The sequence below is a fragment of the Clavelina lepadiformis genome, chromosome 3 (assembly GCF_947623445.1).
Source record: "Clavelina lepadiformis chromosome 3, kaClaLepa1.1, whole genome shotgun sequence".
In the NCBI taxonomy this organism is placed as follows: domain Eukaryota; kingdom Metazoa; phylum Chordata; class Ascidiacea; order Aplousobranchia; family Clavelinidae; genus Clavelina; species Clavelina lepadiformis.
In genome coordinates, this window is record NC_135242.1 from 4,873,737 (window position 1) to 4,893,224 (window position 19,488).

The window sequence follows — 19,488 nt, forward strand, 5'->3', positions numbered from 1 at the left end:
GGATACGTCGTCGTTATGGATACTAGAATGTGCACTTTTCTTGTATCGACGTAGAAGTGGAAATTTTGAGTGAGTGAATTAAGGTTAACAAGTGAAATATAAATTGTTGAAATATTTTTTTAAATGTTTTACGTGATCCGACGATTAACTTTGTGTCGTCTTAAAAAGGATTTGCTTTAAAATGATTCTTGTATATTTTAAAATGTAGCCTATTTACTGCCAACTTCCTGCTCTCAATATTTCCTTTTTTATACACACATCGTTAATGAAATCTTAGGTACGTATCGATGTTACTGTTGCATAGGATCGTTTGACCTGGAGTAACCTGTAGGCTATATTACAGATGAGATTAGCCTACAAATGCTGACACATTTACGTATACAGATTCTGGTACGGATTTTTTTATAAAATGTTTACCTTCAAGAAGTAGTATCAAGAAAAAGAGAACGATTGACGAAATCGCCAGCCTGCCAAACATTTTACACTCACAGCTTGGACTCTATCACGTGCGGATGAGCTTTTCGTGTCTATAAAAAGTGCCAACCGTCATCACAAAGGTTGAAAAGCAATGATCTAAGAGTTTCTCCAATAATAAGTTTGTTATAACAATAAATGCATTTTGACGTAAAAAACAAGAGCTCACACGCAAAGTCTAGGGAAATACTTCACCGCAAATGTACAGTAAATGCAAAATCATCAACGTAAAATGACTTAAACTTTTACACTAGTGTTTCAAACAGAATACAATGCTTAAAACAAACATACAAGTCGGCCTGACTAACAATCACCTACAAACTACCAGTTCATCAATTTAGCAGCATAACAAAAAATTGATTTTGAAAACAATTTAAAATCAGTTCCGAAAAAATTTTGTCAGCTGTTCAAAAGACAACACGGTGATTTTCGCAACAATGACGTCAATCATTACGGCAAACATGGTCACGGTTAAGCGAATGCATGAGATCAAAATGTGACATTATGTAGGCGTAATGCAAAAAAACGCAATAAAAACAATAACTGGGCAAATCCTTTCGCATATTCCTTTACGTGCTACGGAAAAAAAGTCTAACGTTTAAGTGTGTTGAAGTTCAATAACCAGTAAATCCTAAAGTAATAGGAATAGCAGAAGCAATAGTAGTAATTTCAAATATTTTCATCAGCTACAAAATAAAACTTAAAACTAAGAAAAAATAAAAGACAATCACCAGTAGGATGTACTTGATAAAGACAATGTGTGCTTCAACAAGTCTCTGTGGCGCAATCGGTTGGCGCGTTCACCTGTTAACCGAAAGGTTGGTGGTTCACAACTTTCAACTCACAACTTTCGCGTGTTCGTTTCTTGAACTTAACATAACTCGATCATTTAAAATTTTAAATCAAGCAAAGAAGGCTTATGAATTACTTCTGCTGCGAATAACACAATTAATCAGCATGGATAGCTACAAGTCTCTGTGGCGCAATCGGTTAGCGCGTTCGGCTGTTAACCGAAAGGTTGGTGGTTCAAGCCCACCCAGGGACGGGAGAATCTTCAACGTGAAACTTTGAAAACGATACTTGTGGTTTATAAACTTTTTGAAAAGATTAACCTTTCGTTTTCTTCGACCCATCTCGAAAACTTTCACGTGTGAGGCGAACGTGATAACCTTTACACAACCGAAGCAAAACATCGTAAGAGCATAGAAATAGCAATTGAATTTTATTTGAATTATTTCCATTAAGTCTGATATTTTATTGCGCAAATAAATTTTAAACCTGTTCTCGCCCAGGATCGAACTGGGGACCTTTCGCGTGTAAGGCGAACGTGATAACCGCTACACTACGAGAACGGGTTGAGGTAATGAAAGTTTGTATTATTTTCATTTTTAAAGCGCCGCTTTTACGTGAAGTGGAAATCGATATTTTGAATATTTCAATACGGTCAAAGTTGTAATCAAACGATGGTTCCTCCCGGAAACAAATCGTGAAAGTGCTTCGTGTAGAATGGACATTTCTTTGTATGAAAGCGCTTCATTACTGTTGGAATTAAAACCGAGTTTCAAATTTTTTAGGGACCTCTCATATTTCCGCCCATGATTCAGCTGTGGACCTTAAGCGTGTTAGACGAACAGGATAACCCAAACTCTACGGAGGAACGACAGGGGGAAGGAGGACTCAATTTAATGATGTTTTAAAGTTGTGATTATGTGACCAAACGAGAGTAGAAACCAGTTTATTGCAAAATATTTGCACTGAAAGCTTCCTTTGGAATGTCATTGAGTCAACTACAAGGAGAATATTGAAAATATGCAATGCGTCGGGCACTTGAAACCACATGTCAGAGAGACTTGTGCATTAACATTCTGAACATCTAGCTCGCATTGCACGAATAACATCGCAGTTTTATGATGGATAAACTCGATCGACTGTTAGCCAAATTCTTGCTGGTTTCAACCAACCAACACAGGGTGAGGAAAACATTATGACGATTGTATGCTGCGCATGTAATACGATGTTTTTTGTGTCTTGCTAAAATTCCATTTAAAGCTGACAACACAACTTAACGGTGTAAGTAGAATAGGCTCCAGTGAGAATTGAACTCACGACCCCTGGTTTACAAGACCAGTGCTCTAACCCCTGAGCTATAGAGGCGGCTACGATACTGTGCGCCGATAATATATTTTTCTAAACTGTAAAAAACATTAATCAAGTGAAACTGGTCAGGCTTAATCAATATGAGGTCAATAAAAGTTCGACTTTGACAAGAGCAAACTCAGAAGTGATGAACGTACGGGGCCATGGTTTAGTGGCAAAGCGTCTGTCTAGTAGCAGAGCACGCTTTGGTCAGTGGATACGTATAACCTATTTATTATACTGATACGCTGGAGAACACATAATATAAACTTTTTTCTGGACCAAATGCGATTTTAAAAAGTAGGTCACGCAGCCCATAGTTAAAAAATTAGGCAGGTAGGTTAGGATAATGTCGCGCACCCGGTTTAGGTGGGTTGAGTATCTTCCGCGATGTTTTCCGTTTTAGGTGGTGATGGCGCGTCCCCACTGGTTCCGACCCTGTTGAAAACCTCGTCGTGGGGGCCCTTGTCATTGTCCACAACTCCGTTGAGTGAGTGAGTGAGTGAGTGAGTGAGTGAGTGAGTGAGTGACTTATCCCGGATTTGTTGGGGTCAGCGTCATTCACCTCGTCCAACTATGTTTGTTCGTTCTGATCTTCGTCTCGATTGTCTTCAATTTGAAAACAATATAAATATATATATATACAGTACTGTATTTACAAAATAAACATATCTAAAATAAAACATGTTCAAAAATGATATTGATTAGAAATTAAAAAATTGTTTGACTTTTGAAAAGCTCATCGTGAAAATGAAAATGCAGACAAAAACGTTGGAAAATTAGAAAATAACGAAAAGCCTACAACACCCGGTATTCCCAGGCGGTCACCCATCCAAGTACTAACCGGGCCCGACGTTGCTTAACTTCCCAGATCGGACGAGATGGGGTGTACTCAACGTGGTATGGTCGTAGGCGATTGTCTCTCGCTAAAACGGCGCTTTTATTCGAGCACTTTAGTACATGCCTACTTTAATGTGCTTTGGCGTCGTATGAGTGCATTAATATAACGGATTCATGAATTGGTTAAAAACGTTTTATAACAGTTTGCTACATTTTAAACAACAATATTTTGCTCACGACAAGCTATATTCCTTGAACTAAAGAGACATTAGAAAATTTCAACCGGATAAAAATGTTTGCCACGTTTGAAATATTATTAAAGAAAGTGTCACGATGTTGGAACAAAAATTCAGGTATTTTGGTTTTTCAAGGTTTGGCTTCGCCTAGAAAAGAGCCTAGTATTGGCCAAGGCTGCAAACTCGAACTTAACATAACTCGATCATTTACTGTAAATCAAGCAAACAAGGCTTATGAATTACTTCTGCTGCATTACCAATGCTAGAATGAAGAAGACAATTAATCAGCAAAGATAAGTCTCTGTGGCGCAATCGGTTAGCGCGTTCGGCTGTTAACCGAAAGGTTGGTGGTTCAAGCCCACCCAGGGACGGGAGATTCTTCAAGGTGAAACTTTGAAAACGATACTTGTGCTTTATAAACTTTTTGAAAAGATTAACCTTTCGTTTTCTTCGACCGTTCTCGAAAACTTTCACGTGTGAGGCGAACGTGATAACCTTTACACAACCGAAGCAAAACATCGAAAGAGCATAGAAATAGCAAGTGAATTTTATTTGAATTCTTTCCATTAAGTCTGATATTTTATTGCGCAAATAAATTTTAAACTTGTTCTCGCCCAGGATCGAACTGGGGACCTTTCGCGTGTAAGGCGAACGTGATAACCGCTACACTACGAGAACGGGTTGAGGTAATGAAAGTTTGTATTATTTTCATTTTTAAAGCGCTGCTTTTACGTGAAGTGGAAATCGATATTTTGAATATTTCAATTTGACCAAAGTTGTAATCAAACGATGGTTCCTCCCGGAATCAAATCGTGAAAGTGCTTCGTGTAGAATGGACATTTCTTTGTATGAAAGCGCTTCATTACTGTTGGAATTAAAAACGAATTTCAAACTTTTTAGGGACCTCTCATATTTCCGCCCATGATTCAGCTGTGGACCTTAAGCGTGTTAGACGAACAGGATAACCCAAACTCTACGGAGGAACGACAGGGGGAAGGAAGACTCAATTTAATGATGTTTTAAAGTTGTGATTATGTGACCAAACGAGAGTAGAAACCAGTTTATTGCAAAATATTTGCACTGAAAGCTTCCTTTGGAATGTCATTGAGTCAACTACAAGGAGAATATTGAAAATATGCAATGCGTCGGGCACTTGAAACCACATGTCAGAGAGACTTGTGCATTAACATTCTGAACATCTAGCTCGCATTGCACGAATAACATCGCAGTTTTATGATGGATAACCTCGATCGACTGTTAGCCAAATTCTTGCTGGTTTCAACCAACCAACACAGGGTGAGGAAAACATTATGACGATTGTATGCTGCGCATGTAATACGATGTTTTTTGTGTCTTGCTAAAATTCCATTTAAAGCTGACAACACAACTTAACGGTGTAAGTAGAATAGGCTCCAGTGAGAATTGAACTCACGACCCCTGGTTTACAAGACCAGTGCTCTAACCCCTGAGCTATAGAGGCGGCTACGATACTGTGCGCTGATAATATATTTTTGTAAACTGTAAAAAACATTAATCAAGTGAAACTGGTCAGGCTTAATCAATATGAGGTCAATAAAAGTTCGACTTTGACAAGAGCAATCTCAGAAGTGATGAACGTACGGGGCCATGGTTTAGTGGCAAAGCGTCTGTCTAGTAGCAGAGCACGCTTTAGTCAGTGGATACGTATAACCAATTTATTATACTGATACGCTGGAGAACACATAAAATAAACTTTTTTCTGGACCAAATGCGATTTTAAAAAGTAGGTCACGCAGCCCATAGTTAAAAAATTGAGGCAGGTAGGTTAGGATAATGTCGCGCACCCGGTTTAGGTGGGTTTGTAGAGGTTGGGGTCGTTTTAGGATGTAGAGGTTGATGCCGACAGATGCAGATACAGATGCAGAGTTTATCGGTCTTAGCTTACGTTACGTTATTGACTTAGTTAACCTACTACATTAGTATCTGACTCTATTGTTGCGTGCGGTTAGAATTCTCTAACCTTTCTGATAGCCGAACGTTCGTATTATATTATAACAAATACCGTTTGCCAGAAAAGGCTTTTATTGTAGGTGCTGTACACTTTCTCAATATTACAAATAACCGAGAACACAAGTCATGTGACTGTTTACACGATGTCTACTGATTCAATCACCACAACTACAGTAGTACGGTATTACATATGTCTATAACTTCGCGTCTGTGACTGAGGTTCTGAGGCTCTGAGGGAGTCTCACACAAAAGTTCAAGCTTATAAAACGTGCTGCGATGTGGCGGAAATATATGACAAAAAAGGCATGAACATTTCAAAGCGTGTGAACGTGAAAATCGGTGTGTTTGCAATGCAAATTAAATTTGGTTAAGTTGGAAACAGTTACTTGGAAGCGACCTGGTAACGTACTAAATAAGGAGCTTTCACACGAAGTTATTCGTAGCAAGTTTTCAAATATACCAACGGTAGTTTGCAGTGTTCTGAAAAGGCAAGTTTTAAACTCCATTTACTAGCTGGAAAACTCTTTCATAAGAATGATGTGGCGGGACTGAAAGTTTAAAAACTCCAATTGTTCTGGAAAACACATTTCTACGAAAGACGTAAGGATTTTACAAAAGCGAGCCAAGCCGCCACAGGTTGAGCATCTTCCGCGATGTTTTCCGTTTTAGGTGGTGATGGCGCGTCCCCACTGGTACCGACCCTGTTGAAAACCTCGTCGTGGGGGCCCTTGTCATTGTCCACAACTCCGTTGAGTGAGTGAGTGAGTGAGTGAGTGAGTGAGTGAGTGAGTGAGTGAGTGACTTATCCCGGATTTGTTGGGGTCAGCGTCATTCACCTCGTCCAACTATGTTTGTTCGTTCTGATCTTCGTCTCGATTGTCTTCAATTTGAAAACAATATAAATATATATATATACAGTACTGTATTTACAAAATAAACATATCTAAAATAAAACATGTTCAAAAATGATATTGATTAGAAATTAAAAAATTGTTTGACTTTTGAAAAGCTCATCGTGAAAATGAAAATGCAGACAAAAACGTTGGAAAATTAGAAAATAACGAAAAGCCTACAACACCCGGTATTCCCAGGCGGTCACCCATCCAAGTACTAACCGGGCCCGACGTTGCTTAACTTCCCAGGTCGGACGAGATGGGGTGTACTCAACGTGGTATGGTCGTAGGCGATTGTCTCTCGCTAAAACGGCGCTTTTATTCGAGCACTTTAGTACATGCCTACTTTAATGTGCTTTGGCGTCGTATGAGTGCATTAATATAACGGATTCATGAATTGGTTAAAAACGTTTTATAACAGTTTGCTACATTTTAAACAACAATATTTTGCTCACGACAAGCTATATTCCTTGAACTAAAGAGACATTAGAAAATTTCAACCGGATAAAAATGTTTGCCACGTTTGAAATATTATTAAAGAAAGTGTCACGATGTTGGAACAAAAATTCAGGTATTTTGGTTTTTCAAGGTTTGGCTTCGCCTAGAAAAGAGCCTAGTATTGGCCAAGGCTGCAAACTCGAACTTAACATAACTCGATCATTTACTGTAAATCAAGCAAACAAGGCTTATGAATTTAATTCTGCTGCATTACCAATGCTAGAATGAAGAAGACAATTAATCAGCAAAGATAAGTCTCTGTGGCGCAATCGGTTAGCGCGTTCGGCTGTTAACCGAAAGGTTGGTGGTTCAAGCCCACCCAGGGACGGGAGATTCTTCAAGGTGAAACTTTGAAAACGATACTTGTGCTTTATAAACTTTTTGAAAAGATTAACCTTTCGTTTTCTTCGACCGTTCTCGAAAACTTTCACGTGTGAGGCGAACGTGATAACCTTTACACAACCGAAGCAAAACATCGAAAGAGCATAGAAATAGCAAGTGAATTTTATTTGAATTCTTTCCATTAAGTCTGATATTTTATTGCGCAAATAAATTTTAAACTTGTTCTCGCCCAGGATCGAACTGGGGACCTTTCGCGTGTAAGGCGAACGTGACAACCGCTACACTACGAGAACGGGTTGAGGTAATGAAAGTTTGTATTATTTTCATTTTTAAAGCGCTGCTTTTACGTGAAGTGGAAATCGATATTTTGAATATTTCAATTTGACCAAAGTTGTAATCAAACGATGGTTCCTCCCGGAATCAAATCGTGAAAGTGCTTCGTGTAGAATGGACATTTCTTTGTATGAAAGCGCTTCATTACTGTTGGAATTAAAAACGAATTTCAAACTTTTTAGGGACCTCTCATATTTCCGCCCATGATTCAGCTGTGGACCTTAAGCGTGTTAGACGAACAGGATAACCCAAACTCTACGGAGGAACGACAGGGGGAAGGAAGACTCAATTTAATGATGTTTTAAAGTTGTGATTATGTGACCAAACGAGAGTAGAAACCAGTTTATTGCAAAATATTTGCACTGAAAGCTTCCTTTGGAATGTCATTGAGTCAACTACAAGGAGAATATTGAAAATATGCAATGCGTCGGGCACTTGAAACCACATGTCAGAGAGACTTGTGCATTAACATTCTGAACATCTAGCTCGCATTGCACGAATAACATCGCGGTTTTATGATGGATAACCTCGATCGACTATTAGCCAAATTCTTGCTGGTTTCAACCAACCAACACAGGGTGAGGAAAACATTATGACGATTGTATGCTGCGCATGTAATACGATGTTTTTTGTGTCTTGCTAAAATTCCATTTAAAGCTGACAACACAACTTAACGGTGTAAGTAGAATAGGCTCCAGTGAGAATTGAACTCACGACCCCTGGTTTATAAGACCAGTGCTCTAACCCCTGAGCTATAGAGGCGGCTACGATACTGTGCGCTGATAATATATTTTTGTAAACTGTAAAAAACATTAATCAAGTGAAACTGGTCAGGCTTAATCAATATGAGGTCAATAAAATTTCGACTTTGACAAAAGCAATCTCAGAAGTGATGAACGTACGGGGCCATGGTTTAGTGGCAAAGCGTCTGTCTAGTAGCAGAGCACGCTTTAGTCAGTGGATACGTATAACCAATTTATTATACTGATACGCTGGAGAACACATAAAATAAACTTTTTTCTGGACCAAATGCGATTTTAAAAAGTAGGTCACGCAGCCCATAGTTAAAAAATTGAGGCAGGTAGGTTAGGATAATGTCGCGCACCCGGTTTAGGTGGGTTGAGCATCTTCCGCGATGTTTTCCGTTTTAGGTGGTGATGGCGCGTCCCCACTGGTTCCGACCCTGTTGAAAACCTCGTCGTGGGGGCCCTTGTCATTGTCCACAACTCCGTTGAGTGAGTGAGTGAGTGAGTGAGTGAGTGAGTGAGTGAGTGAGTGACTTATCCCGGATTTGTTGGGGTCAGCGTCATTCACCTCGTCCAACTATGTTTGTTCGTTCTGATCTTCGTCTCGATTGTCTTCAATTTGAAAACAATATAAATATATATACAGTAGTTACAGTACTGTATTTACAAAATAAACATATCTAAAATAAAACATGTTCAAAAATGATATTGATTAGAAATTAAAAAATAGTTTGACTTTTGAAAAGCTCATCATGAAAATGAAAATGCAGAGAAAAACGTTGGAAAATTAGAAAATAACGAAAAGCCTACAACACCCGGTATTCCCAGGCGGTCACCCATCCAAGTACTAACCGGGCCCGACGTTGCTTAACTTCCCAGATCGGACGAGATGGGGTGTACTCAACGTGGTATGGTCGTAGGCGATTGTCTCTCGCTAAAACGGCGCTTTTATTCGAGCAGTTGAGTACATGCCTACTTTAATGTGCTTTGGCGTCGTATGAGTGCATTAATATAATGGATTCATGAATTGGTTAAAAACGTTTTATAACAGTTTGCTACATTTTAAACAACAATACTTTGCTCACGACAAGCTATATTCCTTGAACTAAAGAGACATTAGAAAATTTCAACCGGATAAAAATGTTTGCCACGTTTGAAATATTATTAAAAAAAGTGTCACGATGTTGGAATAAAACTTCAAGTATTTTGGTTTTTCAAGGTTTGGCTTCGCCTAGAAAAAAGCATAGTATTGGCCAAGGCTGCAAACTCGAACTTAACATAACTCGATCATTTACTGTAAATCAAGCAAACAAGGCTTATGAATTTAATTCTGCTGCATTACCAATGCTAGAATGAAGAAGACAATTAATCAGCAAAGATAAGTCTCTGTGGCGCAATCGGTTAGCGCGTTCGGCTGTTAACCGAAAGGTTGGTGGTTCAAGCCCACCCAGGGACGGGAGATTCTTCAAGGTGAAACTTTGAAAACGATACTTGTGCTTTATAAACTTTTTGAAAAGATTAACCTTTCGTTTTCTTCGACCGTTCTCGAAAACTTTCACGTGTGAGGCGAACGTGATAACCTTTACACAACCGAAGCAAAACATCGAAAGAGCATAGAAATAGCAAGTGAATTTTATTTGAATTCTTTCCATTAAGTCTGATATTTTATTGCGCAAATAAATTTTAAACTTGTTCTCGCCCAGGATCGAACTGGGGACCTTTCGCGTGTAAGGCGAACGTGACAACCGCTACACTACGAGAACGGGTTGAGGTAATGAAAGTTTGTATTATTTTCATTTTTAAAGCGCTGCTTTTACGTGAAGTGGAAATCGATATTTTGAATATTTCAATTTGACCAAAGTTGTAATCAAACGATGGTTCCTCCCGGAATCAAATCGTGAAAGTGCTTCGTGTAGAATGGACATTTCTTTGTATGAAAGCGCTTCATTACTGTTGGAATTAAAAACGAATTTCAAACTTTTTAGGGACCTCTCATATTTCCGCCCATGATTCAGCTGTGGACCTTAAGCGTGTTAGACGAACAGGATAACCCAAACTCTACGGAGGAACGACAGGGGGAAGGAAGACTCAATTTAATGATGTTTTAAAGTTGTGATTATGTGACCAAACGAGAGTAGAAACCAGTTTATTGCAAAATATTTGCACTGAAAGCTTCCTTTGGAATGTCATTGAGTCAACTACAAGGAGAATATTGAAAATATGCAATGCGTCGGGCACTTGAAACCACATGTCAGAGAGACTTGTGCATTAACATTCTGAACATCTAGCTCGCATTGCACGAATAACATCGCGGTTTTATGATGGATAACCTCGATCGACTATTAGCCAAATTCTTGCTGGTTTCAACCAACCAACACAGGGTGAGGAAAACATTATGACGATTGTATGCTGCGCATGTAATACGATGTTTTTTGTGTCTTGCTAAAATTCCATTTAAAGCTGACAACACAACTTAACGGTGTAAGTAGAATAGGCTCCAGTGAGAATTGAACTCACGACCCCTGGTTTATAAGACCAGTGCTCTAACCCCTGAGCTATAGAGGCGGCTACGATACTGTGCGCTGATAATATATTTTTGTAAACTGTAAAAAACATTAATCAAGTGAAACTGGTCAGGCTTAATCAATATGAGGTCAATAAAATTTCGACTTTGACAAAAGCAATCTCAGAAGTGATGAACGTACGGGGCCATGGTTTAGTGGCAAAGCGTCTGTCTAGTAGCAGAGCACGCTTTAGTCAGTGGATACGTATAACCAATTTATTATACTGATACGCTGGAGAACACATAAAATAAACTTTTTTCTGGACCAAATGCGATTTTAAAAAGTAGGTCACGCAGCCCATAGTTAAAAAATTGAGGCAGGTAGGTTAGGATAATGTCGCGCACCCGGTTTAGGTGGGTTGAGCATCTTCCGCGATGTTTTCCGTTTTAGGTGGTGATGGCGCGTCCCCACTGGTTCCGACCCTGTTGAAAACCTCGTCGTGGGGGCCCTTGTCATTGTCCACAACTCCGTTGAGTGAGTGAGTGAGTGAGTGAGTGAGTGAGTGAGTGAGTGAGTGACTTATCCCGGATTTGTTGGGGTCAGCGTCATTCACCTCGTCCAACTATGTTTGTTCGTTCTGATCTTCGTCTCGATTGTCTTCAATTTGAAAACAATATAAATATATATACAGTAGTTACAGTACTGTATTTACAAAATAAACATATCTAAAATAAAACATGTTCAAAAATGATATTGATTAGAAATTAAAAAATAGTTTGACTTTTGAAAAGCTCATCATGAAAATGAAAATGCAGAGAAAAACGTTGGAAAATTAGAAAATAACGAAAAGCCTACAACACCCGGTATTCCCAGGCGGTCACCCATCCAAGTACTAACCGGGCCCGACGTTGCTTAACTTCCCAGATCGGACGAGATGGGGTGTACTCAACGTGGTATGGTCGTAGGCGATTGTCTCTCGCTAAAACGGCGCTTTTATTCGAGCAGTTGAGTACATGCCTACTTTAATGTGCTTTGGCGTCGTATGAGTGCATTAATATAATGGATTCATGAATTGGTTAAAAACGTTTTATAACAGTTTGCTACATTTTAAACAACAATACTTTGCTCACGACAAGCTATATTCCTTGAACTAAAGAGACATTAGAAAATTTCAACCGGATAAAAATGTTTGCCACGTTTGAAATATTATTAAAAAAAGTGTCACGATGTTGGAATAAAACTTCAAGTATTTTGGTTTTTCAAGGTTTGGCTTCGCCTAGAAAAAAGCATAGTATTGGCCAAGGCTGCGAACTCGAACTTAACATAACTCGATCATTTAAATCAAGCAAATAAGGCTTATGAATTACTTCTGCTGCATTACCAATCCTACAATGAAGAAGACAATTAATCAGCAGAGATAAGACTCTGCGGCGCAATCGGTTAGCGCGTTCGGCTGTTAACCGGAAGGTTGGTGGTTCAAGCCCACCCAGGGACGAGAGAGGCTTCACGGTGAAACTTTAAAAACGATACTTGTGCTTTATAAATTTTCTGAAAAGATTCACCTTTCGGTTTCTTCGACCCCTCTCGAAAACTTTCACGTGTGAGGCGAACGTGATAACCTTTACACAACCGAAGCCAAACATCGAAAGAGCATAGAAATAGCAAGTGACTTTTAATTGAATTCTTTCCATTAAGTCTGATACTTTATTGCGCAAATAAATTTTAAACCTATTCTCGCCCAGGGTCGAACTGGGGACCTTTCGCGTGTAAGGCGAACGTGATAACCGCTACACTACGAGAACGGGTTGAGGTAAAGAAAGTTTATATTATTTTCATTTTCAAAGCGCTACTTTTACGTGAAGTGGAAATCAATATTTTGAACGTTTCAATTTGGCCAAAGCTTTATATCAAGCGTTGGTTCCTCCCGGAATCAAATCTTGAAAGTGCTTCGTGTAGAATAGACATTTCTTTGTACGAAAGCGCTTCATTACTGTTGGAATTAAAACCGAGCTTCAAACTTTTCAGGGGCTTCTCATACATCCGCCCATGTTTCCGGTGTGGACCTTAAGGCATCACTTCCCAATAGAAAGACAATTTTGAGCCGGCAACACAGCGATTGTTACGGTGTATCACTCAATGCGTCATATTAAAAAAAGTAAGAAAATTTCCGGTCCAATGCGCATGTTACGTCGATGTGGACTAGTTTCTTATTGTTTTGGCGATAACTGGTTCCAGGTCTAGGCTAAGTAGTAAGTTTTGTGTGGGTTTGAATTTTTGGTATTTTGGAGTAGGTCTATTTGTCCTAAAAATTTTAGGCTAAAAATGTGTTGTAAAGTTTAGGCAGTTGTTATAGAAAACTGAGTAGGCCTACAGTACATGGATTCTGTCCAAATTAAGACTGTAGGCAGTCATAACCTAGGTCTCGTTGCAAGCCAAAATTCAGGGTAGGTTTATGATGTACTTTTGCGATGGTAGCTTCTTGATTTAATGTACTTTGCATTGAAAAGCCTATCTCTTTGAATTGGGACATGACCCCTTAAGCGTGTTAGACGAACCTGATAACCCAAACTCTTCGGAGGAACGACAGGGGGAAGGAGGACTCAATTTAATGATGTTTTAAAGTTGTGATTATGTGACCAAACGAGAATAGAAACCAATTTATTGCAAAATATTTGTACTGAAAGCTTCCTTTGGAATGTAATTGAGTCAAGTGATTTAATTAACGAGAGCTGGAAGTCTCTGTGGCGCAATCGGTTAGCGCGTTCGGCTGTTACCCGAAAGGTTGGTGGTTCAAGCCCACCCAGGGACGGGAGATTCTTGAACGTGAAACTTTGAAAACGATACTTGTGGTTTATAAACTTTCTGAAAAGATTCACCTTTCGTTTTCTTCGACCCATCTCGAAAACTTTCACGTGTGAGGCGAACGTGATAACCTTTACACCACCGAAGCCAAACATCGGATGAACATAGAAATAGCAAGTGAATTTTGTTTGAATTCTTTCCATTAAGTCTGATATTTTATTGCGCAAATAAATTTTAAACCTGTTCTCGCCCAGGATCGAACTGGGGACCTTTCGCGTGTAAGGCGAACGTGATAACCGCTACACTACGAGAACGGTTTGGGTAAAGATAGTTTGTATTATTTTCATTTTCAAAGCGCCGCTTTTACGTGAAGTGGAAATCGATATTTTGAATATTTCAATTTGGCCAAAGTTGTAATCAAACGATGGTTCCTCCCGGAATCAAATCGTGAAAGTGCTTCGTGTAGAATGGACATTTCTTTGTACGAAAGCGCTTCATTACTGTTGGAATTAAAACCGAGCTTCAAACTTTTTAGGGACTTCTCATATTTCCGCCCATGATTCACCTGTGGACCTTAAGCGTGTTAGACGAACCTGATAAACCAAACTCTACGGAGGAACGACAGGGGGAAGAAAGACTCAATTTAATGATATTTTAAAGTTGTGATTATGTGACCAAACGCGAGTAGAAATCGGTTGATTGCAAAATATTTGCACTGAAAGCTTCCTTTGGAAAGTCATTGAGTCAACTACGGAGAATATTGAAAATATGCAATGAGTCGAGCACTTGAAACCACATGTCAGAGAGACTTGTGCATTAACATTCTGAACATCTAACTCGCATTGCACGAATAACATCGCAGTTTTATGATGGATAACCTCGATCGACTGTTAGCCAAATTCTCGCTGGTTTCAACCAACCAACCAACCAACCAACCAACACAGGGTGAGGAAAACATTATGACGACTTTATGCTGCGCATGTAATACGATGTTTTTTGTGTCTTCCTAAAATTCCATTTAAAGCTGACAACACAACTTAACGGTGTAAGTAGAAGAGCCTCCAGTGAGAATTGAACTCACGACCCCTGGTTTACAAGACCAGTGCTCTAACCCCTGAGCTATAGAGGCGTCTACGATACTGTGCGCCGATAATATATTTTTCTAAACTGTAAAAAACATTAATCAAGTGAAACTGGTCAGGCTTAATCAATATGAGGTCAATAAAACTTCGACTTTGACAAGAGCAATCTCAGTAATGATGAACGTACGGGGCCATGGTTTAGTGGCAAAGCGTCTGTCTAGTAGCAGAGCACGCTTTGGTTAGTGGATACGTATAACCTATTTATTATACTGATACGCTGGAGAACACATAAAATAAACTCTTTTCTGGACCAAATGCGATTTTAAAAATTAGGTCACGCAGCCCATAGTTAAAAAATTAGGCAGTTAGGTTAGGATAATGTCGCCCACCCGGTTTAGGTGGGTTGAGCATCTTCCGCGATGTTTTCCGTTTTAGGTGGTGATGGCGCGTCCCCACTGGTTCCGACCCTGTTGAAAACCTCGTCGTGGGGGCCCTTGTCATTGTCCACAACTCCGTTGAGTGAGTGAGTGACTTATCCCGGATTTGTTGGGGTCAGCGTCATTCACCTCGTCCAACTATGTTTGTTCGTTCTGATCTTCGCCTCGATTGTCTTCAATTTGAAAACAGTATAAATATATATACAGTACTGTATTTACAAAATAAACATATCTAAAATAAAACATGTTCAAAAATGATATTGATTAGAAATTAAAAAATAGTTTGACTTTTGAAAAGCTCATCATGAAAATGAAAATGCAGAGAAAAACGTTGGAAAATTAGAAAATAACGAAAAGCCTACAACACCCGGTATTCCCAGGCGGTCACCCATCCAAGTACTAACCGGGCCCGACGTTGCTTAACTTCCCAGATCGGACGAGATGGGGTGTACTCAACGTGGTATGGTCGTAGGCGATTGTCTCTCGCTAAAACGGCGCTTTTATTCGAGCAGTTGAGTACATGCCTACTTTAATGTGCTTTGGCGTCGTATGAGTGCATTAATATAATGGATTCATGAATTGGTTAAAAACGTTTTATAACAGTTTGCTACATTTTAAACAACAATATTTTGCTCACGACAAGCTATATTCCTTGAACAAAAGAGACATTAGCAAATTTCAACCGGATAAAAATGTTTGCCACGTTTGAAATATTATTAAAAAAAGTGTCACGATGTTGGAATAAAACTTCAAGTATTTTGGTTTTTCAAGGTTTGGCTTCGCCTAGAAAAGAGCATAGTATTGGCCAAGGCTGCGAACTTGAACTTAACATAACTCGATCATTTAAATCAAGCAAATAAGGCTTATGAATTACTTCTGCTGCATTACCAATCCTACAATGAAGAAGACAATTAATCAGCAGAGATAAGTCTCTGTGGCGCAATCGGTTAGCGCGTTCGGCTGTTAACCGAAAGGTTGGTGGTTCAAGCCCACCCAGGGACGAGAGAGGCTTCACGGTGAAACTTTGAAAACGATACTTGTGCTTTATAAATTTTCTGAAAAGATTCACCTTTCGGTTTCTTCGACCCCTCTCGAAAACTTTCACGTGTGAGGCGAACGTGATAACTGATAACCTTTACACAACCGAAGAAAACATCGAAAGAGCATAGAAATAGCAAGTGACTTTTAATTGAATTCTTTCCATTAAGTCTGATACTTTATTGCGCAAATAAATTTTAAACCTATTCTCGCCCAGGATCGAACTGGGGACCTTTCGCGTGTAAGGCGAACGTGATAACCGCTACACTACGAGAACGGGTTGAGGTAAAGAAAGTTTATATTATTTTCATTTTCAAAGCGCTACTTTTACGTGAAGTGGAAATCAATATTTTGAACGTTTCAATTTGGCCAAAGCTTTATATCAAGCGTTGGTTCCTCCCGGAATCAAATCTTGAAAGTGCTTCGTGTAGAATGGACATTTCTTTGTACGAAAGCGCTTCATTACTGTTGGAATTAAAACCGAGCTTCAAACTTTTCAGGGGCTTCTCATACATCCGCCCATGTTTCCGGTGTGGACCTTAAGGCATCACTTCCCAATAGAAAGACAATTTTGAGCCGGCAACACAGCGATTGTTACGGTGTATCACTCAATGCGTCATATTAAAAAAAGTAAGAAAATTTCCGGTCCAATGCGCATGTTACGTCGATGTGGACTAGTTTGTTATTGTTTTGGCGATAACTGGTTCCAGGTCTAGGCTAAGTAGTAAGTTTTGTGTGGGTTTGAATTTTTGGTATTTTGGAGTAGGTCTATTTGTCCTAAAATTTTAAGCTAAAAATTTGTTGTAAAGTTTAGGCAGTTGTTATAGAAAACTGAGTAGGCCTACAGTACATGGATTCTGTCCAAATTAAGACTGTAGGCAGTCATAACCTAGGTCTCGTTGCAAGCCAAAATTCAGGGTAGGTTTATGATGTACTTTTGCGATGGTAGCTTCTTGATTTAATGTACTTTGCATTGAAAAGCCTATCTCTTTGAATTGGGACATGACCCCTTTAGCGTGTTAGACAAACCTGATAACCCAAACTCTACGGAGGAACGACAGGGGGAAGGAGGACTCAATTTAATGATGTTTTAAAGTTGTGATTGTGTGACCAAACGAGAATAGAAACCAATTTATTGCAAAATATTTGCACTGAAAGCTTCCTTTGGAATGTAATTGAGTGAAGTGATTTAATTAAAGAGAGCTAGAAGTCTCTGTGGCGCAATCGGTTAGCGCGTTCGGCTGTTAACCGAAAGGTTGGTGGTTCAAGCCCACCCAGGGACGGGAGATTTTTGAACGTGAAACTTTGAAAACGATACTTGTGGTTTATAAACTTTATGAAAAGATTAACCTTTCGTTTTCTTCGCCCCATATCGAAAATTTCACGTGTGAGGCGAACGTGATAACCTTTACACCACCGAAGCCAAACATCGGAAGAACATAGAAATAGCAAGTGAATTTTATTTAAATTCATTCCATTAAGTCTGATATTTTATTGCGCAAATAAATTTTAAACCTGTTCTCGCCCAGGATCGAACTGGGGACCTTTCGCGTGTAAGGCGAACGTGATAACCGCTACACTACGAGAACGGTTTGGGTAAAGATAGTTTGTATTATTTTCATTTTCAAAGCGCTACTTTTACGTGAAGTGGAAATCGATATTTTGAATATTTCAATTTGGCCAAAGTTGTAATCAAACGATGGTTCCTCCCGGAATCAAATCGTGAAAGTGCTTCGTGTAGAATGGACATTTCTTTGTACGAAAGCGCTTCATTACTGTTGGAATTAAAACCGAGCTTCAAACTTTTTAGGGACTTCTCATATTTCCGCCCATGATTCACCTGTGGACCTTAAGCGTGTTAGACGAACCTGATAAACCAAACTCTTCGGAGGAACGACAGGGGGAAGAAAGACCCAATATAATGATATTTTAAAGTTGTGATTATGTGACCAAACGCGAGTAGAAACCGGTTGATTGCAAAATATTTGCACTGAAAGCTTCCTTTGAAAAGTCATTGAGTCAACTACGGAGAATATTGAAAATATGCAATGAGTCGGGCACTTGAAACCACATGTCAGAGAGACTTGTGCATTAACATTCTGAACATCTAACTCGCATTGCACGAATAACATCGCAGTTTTATGATGGATAACCTCGATCGACTGTTAGCCAAATTCTCGCTGGTTTCAACCAACCAACCAACCAACCAACCAACCAACCAACCAACCAACACAGGGTGAGGAAAACATTATGACGACTTTATGCTGCGCATGTAATACGATGTTTTTTGTGTCTTCCTAAAATTCCATTTAAAGCTGACAACACAACTTAACGGTGTAAGTAGAAGAGCCTCCAGTGAGAATTGAACTCACGACCCCTGGTTTACAAGACCAGTGCTCTAACCCCTGAGCTATAGAGGCGTCTACGATACTGTGCGCCGATAATATATTTTTCTAAACTGTAAAAAACATTAATCAAGTGAAACTGGTCAGGCTTAATCAATATGAGGTCAATAAAACTTCGACTTTGACAAGAGCAATCTCAGTAATGATGAACGTACGGGGCCATGGTTTAGTGGCAAAGCGTCTGTCTAGTAGCAGAGCACGCTTTGGTTAGTGGATACGTATAACCTATTTATTATACTGATACGCTGGAGAACACATAAAATAAACTCTTTTCTGAACCAAATGCGATTTTAAAAATTAGGTCACGCAGCCCATAGTTAAAAAATTAGGCAGTTAGGTTAGGATAATGTCGCCCACCCGGTTTAGGTGGGTTGAGCATCTTCCGCGATGTTTTCCGTTTTAGGTGGTGATGGCGCGTCCCCACTGGTTCCGACCCTGTTGAAAACCTCGTCGTGGGGGCCCTTGTCATTGTCCACAACTCCGTTGAGTGAGTGAGTGACTTATCCCGGATTTGTTGGGGTCAGCGTCATTCACCTCGTCCAACTATGTTTGTTCGTTCTGATCTTCGTCTCGATTGTCTTCAATTTGAAAACAATATAAATATATATACAGTACTGTATTTACAAAATAAACATATCTAAAATAAAACATGTTCAAAAATGATATTGATTAGAAATTAAAAAATAGTTTGACTTTTGAAAAGCTCATCATGAAAATGAAAATGCAGAGAAAA

General features: G+C 39.3%; 26 non-coding genes across 26 annotated transcripts; 7 read left to right on the forward strand and 19 right to left on the reverse strand.

The window, feature by feature from the left end:
- The first annotated feature begins 1,445 nt into the window (after positions 1-1,445).
- Positions 1,446-1,519, forward strand: Trnan-guu (transfer RNA asparagine (anticodon GUU)). Its single transcript has one exon. It is a non-coding gene; the product is annotated as a tRNA-Asn (tRNA).
- A 234-nt stretch (positions 1,520-1,753) lies between these two features.
- Trnav-uac (transfer RNA valine (anticodon UAC)) lies at positions 1,754-1,826 on the reverse strand. Its single transcript has one exon. It is a non-coding gene; the product is annotated as a tRNA-Val (tRNA).
- Positions 1,827-2,555: 729 nt separating this feature from the next.
- Trnat-ugu (transfer RNA threonine (anticodon UGU)) lies at positions 2,556-2,628 on the reverse strand. Its single transcript has one exon. It is a non-coding gene; the product is annotated as a tRNA-Thr (tRNA).
- A 777-nt stretch (positions 2,629-3,405) lies between these two features.
- On the reverse strand, positions 3,406-3,524 carry LOC143450895 (5S ribosomal RNA). Its single transcript, XR_013114790.1, has one exon. It is a non-coding gene; the product is annotated as a 5S ribosomal RNA (ribosomal RNA).
- A 459-nt stretch (positions 3,525-3,983) lies between these two features.
- Positions 3,984-4,057, forward strand: Trnan-guu (transfer RNA asparagine (anticodon GUU)). Its single transcript has one exon. It is a non-coding gene; the product is annotated as a tRNA-Asn (tRNA).
- A 234-nt stretch (positions 4,058-4,291) lies between these two features.
- Trnav-uac (transfer RNA valine (anticodon UAC)) lies at positions 4,292-4,364 on the reverse strand. Its single transcript has one exon. It is a non-coding gene; the product is annotated as a tRNA-Val (tRNA).
- A 729-nt stretch (positions 4,365-5,093) lies between these two features.
- Positions 5,094-5,166, reverse strand: Trnat-ugu (transfer RNA threonine (anticodon UGU)). The gene has a single exon. It is a non-coding gene; the product is annotated as a tRNA-Thr (tRNA).
- A 1,575-nt stretch (positions 5,167-6,741) lies between these two features.
- On the reverse strand, positions 6,742-6,860 carry LOC143450927 (5S ribosomal RNA). The gene has a single exon (XR_013114820.1). It is a non-coding gene; the product is annotated as a 5S ribosomal RNA (ribosomal RNA).
- A 460-nt stretch (positions 6,861-7,320) lies between these two features.
- On the forward strand, positions 7,321-7,394 carry Trnan-guu (transfer RNA asparagine (anticodon GUU)). Its single transcript has one exon. It is a non-coding gene; the product is annotated as a tRNA-Asn (tRNA).
- Positions 7,395-7,628: 234 nt separating this feature from the next.
- Trnav-uac (transfer RNA valine (anticodon UAC)) lies at positions 7,629-7,701 on the reverse strand. Its single transcript has one exon. It is a non-coding gene; the product is annotated as a tRNA-Val (tRNA).
- Positions 7,702-8,430: 729 nt separating this feature from the next.
- Positions 8,431-8,503, reverse strand: Trnai-uau (transfer RNA isoleucine (anticodon UAU)). The gene has a single exon. It is a non-coding gene; the product is annotated as a tRNA-Ile (tRNA).
- A 787-nt stretch (positions 8,504-9,290) lies between these two features.
- LOC143450907 (5S ribosomal RNA) lies at positions 9,291-9,409 on the reverse strand. The gene has a single exon (XR_013114801.1). It is a non-coding gene; the product is annotated as a 5S ribosomal RNA (ribosomal RNA).
- Positions 9,410-9,869: 460 nt separating this feature from the next.
- On the forward strand, positions 9,870-9,943 carry Trnan-guu (transfer RNA asparagine (anticodon GUU)). The gene has a single exon. It is a non-coding gene; the product is annotated as a tRNA-Asn (tRNA).
- A 234-nt stretch (positions 9,944-10,177) lies between these two features.
- Positions 10,178-10,250, reverse strand: Trnav-uac (transfer RNA valine (anticodon UAC)). Its single transcript has one exon. It is a non-coding gene; the product is annotated as a tRNA-Val (tRNA).
- Positions 10,251-10,979: 729 nt separating this feature from the next.
- On the reverse strand, positions 10,980-11,052 carry Trnai-uau (transfer RNA isoleucine (anticodon UAU)). Its single transcript has one exon. It is a non-coding gene; the product is annotated as a tRNA-Ile (tRNA).
- A 787-nt stretch (positions 11,053-11,839) lies between these two features.
- Positions 11,840-11,958, reverse strand: LOC143450918 (5S ribosomal RNA). The gene has a single exon (XR_013114812.1). It is a non-coding gene; the product is annotated as a 5S ribosomal RNA (ribosomal RNA).
- Positions 11,959-12,720: 762 nt separating this feature from the next.
- Trnav-uac (transfer RNA valine (anticodon UAC)) lies at positions 12,721-12,793 on the reverse strand. The gene has a single exon. It is a non-coding gene; the product is annotated as a tRNA-Val (tRNA).
- A 933-nt stretch (positions 12,794-13,726) lies between these two features.
- Positions 13,727-13,800, forward strand: Trnan-guu (transfer RNA asparagine (anticodon GUU)). Its single transcript has one exon. It is a non-coding gene; the product is annotated as a tRNA-Asn (tRNA).
- Positions 13,801-14,034: 234 nt separating this feature from the next.
- Trnav-uac (transfer RNA valine (anticodon UAC)) lies at positions 14,035-14,107 on the reverse strand. Its single transcript has one exon. It is a non-coding gene; the product is annotated as a tRNA-Val (tRNA).
- Positions 14,108-14,849: 742 nt separating this feature from the next.
- Positions 14,850-14,922, reverse strand: Trnat-ugu (transfer RNA threonine (anticodon UGU)). The gene has a single exon. It is a non-coding gene; the product is annotated as a tRNA-Thr (tRNA).
- A 745-nt stretch (positions 14,923-15,667) lies between these two features.
- LOC143450930 (5S ribosomal RNA) lies at positions 15,668-15,786 on the reverse strand. Its single transcript, XR_013114823.1, has one exon. It is a non-coding gene; the product is annotated as a 5S ribosomal RNA (ribosomal RNA).
- A 454-nt stretch (positions 15,787-16,240) lies between these two features.
- Trnan-guu (transfer RNA asparagine (anticodon GUU)) lies at positions 16,241-16,314 on the forward strand. The gene has a single exon. It is a non-coding gene; the product is annotated as a tRNA-Asn (tRNA).
- A 240-nt stretch (positions 16,315-16,554) lies between these two features.
- Positions 16,555-16,627, reverse strand: Trnav-uac (transfer RNA valine (anticodon UAC)). The gene has a single exon. It is a non-coding gene; the product is annotated as a tRNA-Val (tRNA).
- Positions 16,628-17,559: 932 nt separating this feature from the next.
- Positions 17,560-17,633, forward strand: Trnan-guu (transfer RNA asparagine (anticodon GUU)). Its single transcript has one exon. It is a non-coding gene; the product is annotated as a tRNA-Asn (tRNA).
- Positions 17,634-17,866: 233 nt separating this feature from the next.
- Positions 17,867-17,939, reverse strand: Trnav-uac (transfer RNA valine (anticodon UAC)). Its single transcript has one exon. It is a non-coding gene; the product is annotated as a tRNA-Val (tRNA).
- Positions 17,940-18,697: 758 nt separating this feature from the next.
- Trnat-ugu (transfer RNA threonine (anticodon UGU)) lies at positions 18,698-18,770 on the reverse strand. Its single transcript has one exon. It is a non-coding gene; the product is annotated as a tRNA-Thr (tRNA).
- Between the last annotated feature and the right edge of the window lie 718 nt (positions 18,771-19,488).